The following is an 8,260-nucleotide window of genomic DNA, read 5'->3' as shown; positions in this document are numbered from 1 at the left end:
CTTACAATTTAATTTGTTAATTTAGCAATTAATAGAATGTATATGTTTCTCAAGAGGGTTTTTGCCAGCAATCAAGAGAAGAGAATATATATATATGTATTTATATTGATTTATAACCAGTGTCAAATTTATTATTACTATGGGGTTCTTCCCCCTCTTTTCCAAATATCGAATATATAATGTTCTTTGAAGTTCTTTAATACTCAGCTTCCACACTCTTCCAAGTCTTGCAAGTCAGTTATTCTGACTGTCAGATGTAAATGCCTTATTCTCCAATGTGTAAATAATGTATATATGGAACATCAGAGGTTAACTTATTCTTTGGACTTTAATGTATTCATAACTTACCACTCCCATTCCTAGCTCCACCCCTTGTATATATAAGGAGCCACCCTCACCATTCTCGTTGCTTCTACCTTGAATATTCAGTGAATATAGAATGCCTATCATAATTAAAAAGAAATATATTTAAAGCTCTAACTCCTATTATCTTTATTGAGTCTGATCCTGAAAATATTGCAACAATCTGGTAGCAGAGGATGGTTAATTGACTCAATAAGTAATTAAAAATGTCCAAGAAAGATAGGCCCAACACCAGGGCCTACAGCAAAGAAATAGAAACTGATCAAGAGATGATCAACGAATCCACCAATGCGATTTCGAGAGAATCCGAAGAATACACCACTGAAGAAGAAGAACTAATGAGTGAAAATAATGACCAGAAAGAAATCGAAATAGAAAATAACGAACTCAGGTCAGAGATATTAAAGATACTAAAAAGCCAAAAGAATGATGAAAGTCTCATCGCGGACCTCCAGGAGATGCTGAAGAACAGCGGAGCAGCGAGAGAGAAAAACGTCATTAAAGAAAAACCCAAAGATCAAAAAACCGTAAGTGAGATGACTACTGAGAAAATAGTTGTTAAAAAGAAAAGATGTGATCCCGCGCGAAATTTTGAATGGCAGCCATCTTGGTTTCAACGAACTTCAAAAGAGAATGGAGCAGAGCCAATCAAAACGCTCAGTTCAAAATTTCTGGCGCGAAAAACACTATCAGACGAAGAAAGTGAGAAAGAAGTCTCAAACTCTTCAGATGATCCAAAATCAGAAAGTGAAGACGATTTAACAAAATCTCAAGTAAAATCAGCAATGAAAACACTTTTTGCTGCTTTTGGGCCAAGACTGAAAATTACCAAGACATCTACGAAGAAGCAAGAAATCAAACCGGCGACTCAAGACCTGCACGCTCCCATCCTGACTTCGAAAGCGACGACGCCCGAGCCCAGAGAGCCATGCCGATTTCGCCCTACACCACAGACAAGATCGAATACCAACGCACACAAAAAGAAGAAAAGAACCGTCGCCACCACCAGAACCCCAAAAACCGAGCCAGAGACCGACTCATCTGAGGAGGAGCGGATCGAGAGAGCTGAAAGGGAGAGAACCTTCCACGACGCCACCAAAGAAGAAATGAGCAACGCGCATGTGCGAAACTACGTAGACGACCCAGAAGGACTTGAACTGGCCAGAGAACCGCGCAGACTCATTGCAAGCATCCCAATGCCGTTCTGTAATTTCCTGCACTTGAGAGATCACGGACTGCCCCAGGTTGTAAGTAATGGACAGAATAATGTAGGTAACTTACCCAGTGACTTCCCAAAACTTAGAATTGATGGCATTAATTTACAAGAGTGGTATCAACAGCTTCAGGTTATTTTCATGAGAGAAAATTTACTATTCTTTATAACTAGCCCTCCAAGAAGACCTTGGACTTTAAAAATAGATTGTTTACATCATAGAGCATTTTTCATAATAATATCTAGCGTGTCTCCTGCAATGTATCATAGCATCAAACCAAACCTAACTGTATCAGAAATAATTCAATGCATGTTTAATCTATTTCACAGCGATAGCGTAGCTACAACCACAAGAATGTCTAAGGATTTCTTTTCCTCTAGAGTAAAACCAGGGGTTTCTATAAGTGAGCATTTGATAAATCTAAACAAAATAAGAGCTGAGCTACAATTGAGGGGGGAAGTGATTTCAGATCAAACAATGAAAAGTGTTATTATCAATTCACTTGATCCATCATGGGATAGCTTTATGTCACACTTAGATACCATTAATTTGGGATATTTATCCATAGAAAGTCTATCTAACAAATTGATAGCAGAAGACAATTCAAGAAAAAATCGATCCAGTAACCAAACAGACCACAAACCTTTTAGGAAAGTAGTCTTTCAAGATAAACATAATGAGGCCTTTAGATGCTACAATTGTGGATCCAGAGAACATAGTAGAAGAGACTGTCCCAAAGTCTCAAGAGAGAGACATAGGCCAGAATATAGGAGCAAATATAATTACAGACAATCTTCCACAGATAGACACAAATATAGAAGTCCACCAAATTACAAAGAAGGTAGAGGGGGTAGAGAAAATTCAAAAGAGAGGAAATCTGGGTCACTGAATGGGCTAAATAAACAAGACAGCACCAGAACACAGCAGGATGAGAATAACAATTGGCTTATTGATTCTGGTGCAACAAATCACACCACCAACAACAAAAGTATATTATCTTCATTTATAGAAGATAAGTTTGTGATAAAGGTAGCTAATCAAGAAAAGGTTCAAGTACTAGGCAAAGGAAATGTGACCTTGCCTGGTCTAGGGAAAATAGAGGGGGTATTATTAATTCCAGAAATACCTCACAACATACTAAGTGCCATAAAATTAAGCAGAGAATCTGATATCAATATAGTTTTCTCAAAAGGGAAAGCAACTATAGAAAAGAACAAAACAAATGTAGGTACTGTAATGATAAAAGGAGGTCTACCCTATCTGATAACTAAAGAAAGATGTTTACATAACATTGATTCAAATATGGAAGATTGTATTGAAGCAGATGATGAAAATGTCAGTAACAGTGACAATGATGAGTGTAGAATAACTCATGATCACAAAAATACATACAAGGAAAAGAAACCAAAAATAGGTAAACCAATTCATGATGAGTGTGCTCACATCTTACACAGGAAGTTAGGACATGCAAGCTTTCCTGTAGTACAAAAAATGACTGAACACGCAGAAGGTGTCAAAATAAAAAATTGTGAAAATTATTTGGAATGCTCAGTATGTAAATCCACCAAACTAAAAACCAGTCCCAGACCAAAAAAATCTAACAGATCAACTAACAATATTTTTGATTTGGTACATATGGACTTAGTTGGTCCATTAAGTCCCTCAATTACCTATAGAAAACGTTACTTCCTAACAATAGTGGATGACTACAGCCGATATGGTTTTGTTTACACATTAAAGCACAAGGATGAAACATTTCAGAAATTTAAGGAATTCTACAAACGTATAGAAACACAACATAATATCAGAATAAAGCAAATTATGACAGATAGGGGATGTGAGTTCATGTCTAAAGAATTCTCCCAATGGTTAAAGGATAGAGGAATGTTACATTTCACGTCCAATCCTTTTTCTGCATTTCAAAATGGAGTTGCAGAGAGGAAAAATTCCACACTACAAACCATGATTAGGTGCACATTAGAGGATGCTGGTTTAGGCAAACAATTTTGGTCAGAGGCATTACATTATTCGAATTACACTCAAAATAGAACCTGGTCCAGTATTGTGAATAAGACACCATATGAGGTGATGTACAATAGAAAACCCAAATTATCACACATGCACATATTTGGAGTCACTGCAGACGTACACATACCTAAACAATTGAGGAGAAAGGGAGAAAACGTATCCAGGAGATTAAGATTCATGGGATACGAAACTGGAACCAAAGGGTACAGATTTATTGATAGTAATAACAAATTTATAGTATCCAGAACAGCTGTGTTCCATGAACAGGCCAATTGGTCAAAATTGCACCTTAATGAAATATTTCCTAATAAATGTAAAGATACGATATCTTGCGAGGAAGGAACAACAGAAAATCAAAATATTAACAAAAGTAAGAACAAAACCAAAACTTGGACTAATAGTCAGCATAAAATAAAGACAGACACATTAACAAAAAAGGAAGCTAGATATTTGCATGATAACCATAGCAAGCCTGAAAGAACTATTAGAAACAATAGAAACCAAATACCAAATAAATACAAAGATTACATAATGCATATGAATGGAGAACAAATAACACCTAATACATATGAAGAAGTATTGAAACTTCCACATGAAGAAAGAGAAAAATGGGAACTAGCTATGGAAAAAGAGATGGAAAGTTTACAAGGATTAAATGTATTCACACCTGCGATCGCACCTAAGGATAAAACAATTATAGGTACCAGGTGGATTTATAAAATTAAGAACTTAGAAGGAGGCAATACCTTATACAAGGCTAGACTAGTTGCACAAGGCTATGCACAAAAATATCCAGAAGACTATACTGATACATATTCACCCACAGTGAGAACAGAGAGTGTCAAAACAGCCCTTGTAGTAGCATCTGCACTCAATCTGGACGTATTCCAATATGACATACAGACCGCATACTTACATGCAAAATTAGATAAGGAAATATATGTAAGAGCACCACACAGTCAATACACTAATAAGAACGAAATTTGGTTATTAAATAAGAGTCTGTACGGATTAAAGCAATCCGGCAAAAGATGGTACGATTGCTTGGTAAAAGTACTTAAGACCATGGATTTCAACGCCACCACTGCTGATAATTGTTTCTTTGTAAAAAAGAGTAATGATCATATTGAATTTGTATTAATTTACGTGGACGATATTTTATACATTGGAAAGCATAAAGAGAGCAGGGAAATCTTTGTAAATAAGTTAAATGAACACTTCTCACTGAAATCTCTGGGTAAAGTGAATAAATACCTTGGTGTGCAAATTAACAAAACTAAAAGGGGATTCAAACTTACACAGAAAGATAAAATCATCGAACTCCTAAACAAATGTAACTTAAATAATGCCAAAACCTGTGACACCCCTATGCAAACTGATTTTCTTAGAAACACTGATGAATCTTCCCCTGAGTTTAAAGACAACACATTTTACAGATCAGTTATAGGTTCACTCCTTTATATATCTAATTGGACTAGGCCAGATATTGCATTACCTCTCAATCTATTGTCAAGATATGTTAGTAAACCAACCTTGTATCATTGGGAAGCTGTCAAAAGAATTCTAAGATATCTGAAGGGTACATTAGATTTTTGTTTAATGCTGGAACCCAATAATGACAGAGAACCAAAAATTACTTGTTATGCTGATGCAGATTGGGCTGGTGATACATCATGCAGAAAGAGTACTTCTGGTTATGTTTTTCTATTGAATGATTGTCCAGTTTACTGGTATACTGGTAAACAAGAACTAGTAGCCACTTCTACTACAGAAGCGGAATATGTTTGTTTGTCCAAGGCTGCAAATAACCTTGTATGGTTCAATGATCTGATCACTGATGTTTGGAAGAAACCCACTTTACCATTTATTATGCATGAAGACAATAAAGCGGCCATTGAAATATCCAGATCCGATGCAATTGGACAAAGGTCCAGGCATATTGATATAAAGTTTAAGCATGTGAGACAACTGTCTCAAGACGGATTCATTAAAGCAATACATTGCGATACTTCTGAACAATTAGCTGACATATTAACAAAACCCTTACCTTCTAAACAACACAAATATTTAACTTCTAAATTATATGTATTATATTGTCCTGAATCAGAATGTAATTGGTGTTGTGTAACGAACCGGCATTTAGAGGGGGATTTGTCAGATGTAAATGCCTTATTCTCCAATGTGTAAATAATGTATATATGGAACATCAGAGGTTAACTTATTCTTTGGACTTTAATGTATTCATAACTTACCACTCCCATTCCTAGCTCCACCCCTTGTATATATAAGGAGCCACCCTCACCATTCTCGTTGCTTCTACCTTGAATATTCAGTGAATATAGAATGCCTATCATAATTAAAAAGAAATATATTTAAAGCTCTAACTCCTATTATCTTTATTGAGTCTGATCCTGAAAATATTGCAACACTGACACTGTTCTCTATGGTTTTCTGCTGCTAGATTGTCCAAAGTCAGCTTCTTCGTTGTCTCCTGAGTAATCCTTATAATGCCTACACTTCCTGTTCTTCTAGGACGCTCAGATCTCTCTCCCACTTACACACTCTCCAGTCAGACTGTGGCAATAAGCAACGAAGTAAAGATACTTCAAAACTCTTGTCTCTTGCTTTACTCTGTCCACCAAGCCTCTTCTTACGCCAATAATCCCAGTGATCGCTTTCCCAAGACATTCATAGAGAACTGGATCAGGCTTTTATTCTATATCAGGGGTGTCAAACTCGTTTTCACTGAGGGCCGCATCGGGGTTGTGTTTGACCTTGGGTGGCCACAGTGGGGAAATCCAATTTTTTTACTGCCAGTTCTGTGGGCATGGCTTGGTGGGCATGGTGTAGTGTGGCTTGGTGGGCGTGGCTTGGTAGACGTGGCAGGGGAAGGATAATGCAAAATCTCCATTCCCACCACACTCCAGGGAAAGGATACTGCAAAATCCCCATTCCCTCCCACAGAAAAGAAAACACCGGGACCCACAAAACCCTTCCCGTGCCTGACTATTTCTTGAGCAGCCACAAAACTAGCATATGTAGTTGAATTCAACGTTCTGTTTTCTTCCGAAACTTCTCTTTTCTTGGATTTATCCATGGTTGGCCTACTAGGGGTTGAAAAGCTCAATAAATCATGTCTCAGCAGGTGTCGCACATTGGCAGTTGTGATACATATTTTGAGCGACAGGGAGCCACAGCACAGGGGTGAAAGAGCTACATGTGGCTCCAGAGCCACAGGTTGCTGACCCCTGCCCTAGGCTAATGACTGCCTCTGTGTATAAAATAAAAAGACAAATATGCCAAGAAGCCTTCAGAATCACTTTCATGACATTCTTGCTATCATTCTCTTTGGGCCTAGTTTTCCAACTTCCCAACTTTAGACCACCTATGCCCTGGTGGTCTCCCATTCAGGCAGCGGGTAGCTGTGGTGGCCTTTCCATATCATGTGGCTCTTATGTACCGTGTTTCTCCAAAAAGACGACCCACCTTGAAAAGAAGCCCTATCATGTTTTTGAGTACATGTGATCAAATTAAGCCCCACCGACAAAATTAGCCCTCATTAAGACCCCGCCCACCCCAGGGTGCAGGGGGTGGGGTGAGGCCCACAGGTAAAAAATAAGCTAGGGCGGGAGGTGGGGGGTGGAGCTGCCCTACTTACCAGGCCTCGCACACCCCGACACCTGCCTCACCTTCTTCTGCGGCCGTTTCTTCTATGGCCGCTTGCCGCCACTCGCACGCATCACCCTGGCCTCCATTTTGCTTTCAGATGCTTGCCAGAATACATCTTCAGCTGATAACAGAGCTCCGGATTGACTGCACATGCAGGCATCTGAAGGCAAAGCGGAGGCCAGGGAGATGCATGCAAGTGGCGGCAAGCGGCCGCAGAAGAAGTGGGCCAGTAGCGGGTTCCTGCTGGGCGGGGCTGTCGGTGCCACCGCCGCAAGGTGAGTCAATAATTAGAACCTTCCAAAAAGAAGGCCTAGCTGTTTTGGGGGGGGTTAAAAGAAAATAAGACCCAGCCTTCTTTTTGGAGAAACACAGTAAATGACAAACCCAATCAGGTATAGTAAGAATTTTAATAATCAATAATTATAGCAGATTCTTTCTGTCTCGAATAGCTGACTAGAGCAAGAAATCCATATTGCAGTCAAGAAGATACATTTTAATAAAGACAGCCACAAAGATTGCTGAAAGCATATCTCCGCTAACAATCAACTAATATATAGTAAGTACTTAGGCAAGACAAAATTAACCAGACAAAATTAACCAGACCAAAAAAAAAATCCTTGTTCATTCACACATCCCCGAGTAGCAATAGCACTTAGACTTACATACCACTTTACAGCCCCCTTTTAACTGGTTTACAGAGTCAGCATATTGCCCCCCAGAATCTGGGTCCTCATTTTACTAACCTTGGAAGGATGGAAGGCTAAGTCAACCATGAGCTGGTCAGAATCGAACTCCTGCCAGTGAACTGAATTAGCCTGCAGTACTGCATTCTAACCACTGCGCCACCACAGCTCAACCAAACCCACAAATAGGCTTCCCAGACACCATTATGCAACCATGGCAAGCCGAAAGAGACCAGGACAATTAAGGTTGACATTTTGACAGAGTTACACACTACAACCAGCAGTACACACACCAGTGCCCCT

The sequence above is a fragment of the Pantherophis guttatus genome, chromosome 2, assembly GCF_059756535.1.
Source record: "Pantherophis guttatus breed Tessera chromosome 2, ASM5975653v1, whole genome shotgun sequence".
In the NCBI taxonomy this organism is placed as follows: Eukaryota; Metazoa; Chordata; class Lepidosauria; order Squamata; family Colubridae; genus Pantherophis; species Pantherophis guttatus.
The sequence above is the reverse complement of the archived record's forward strand: the minus strand, read 5'-3'. Positions refer to the sequence as shown.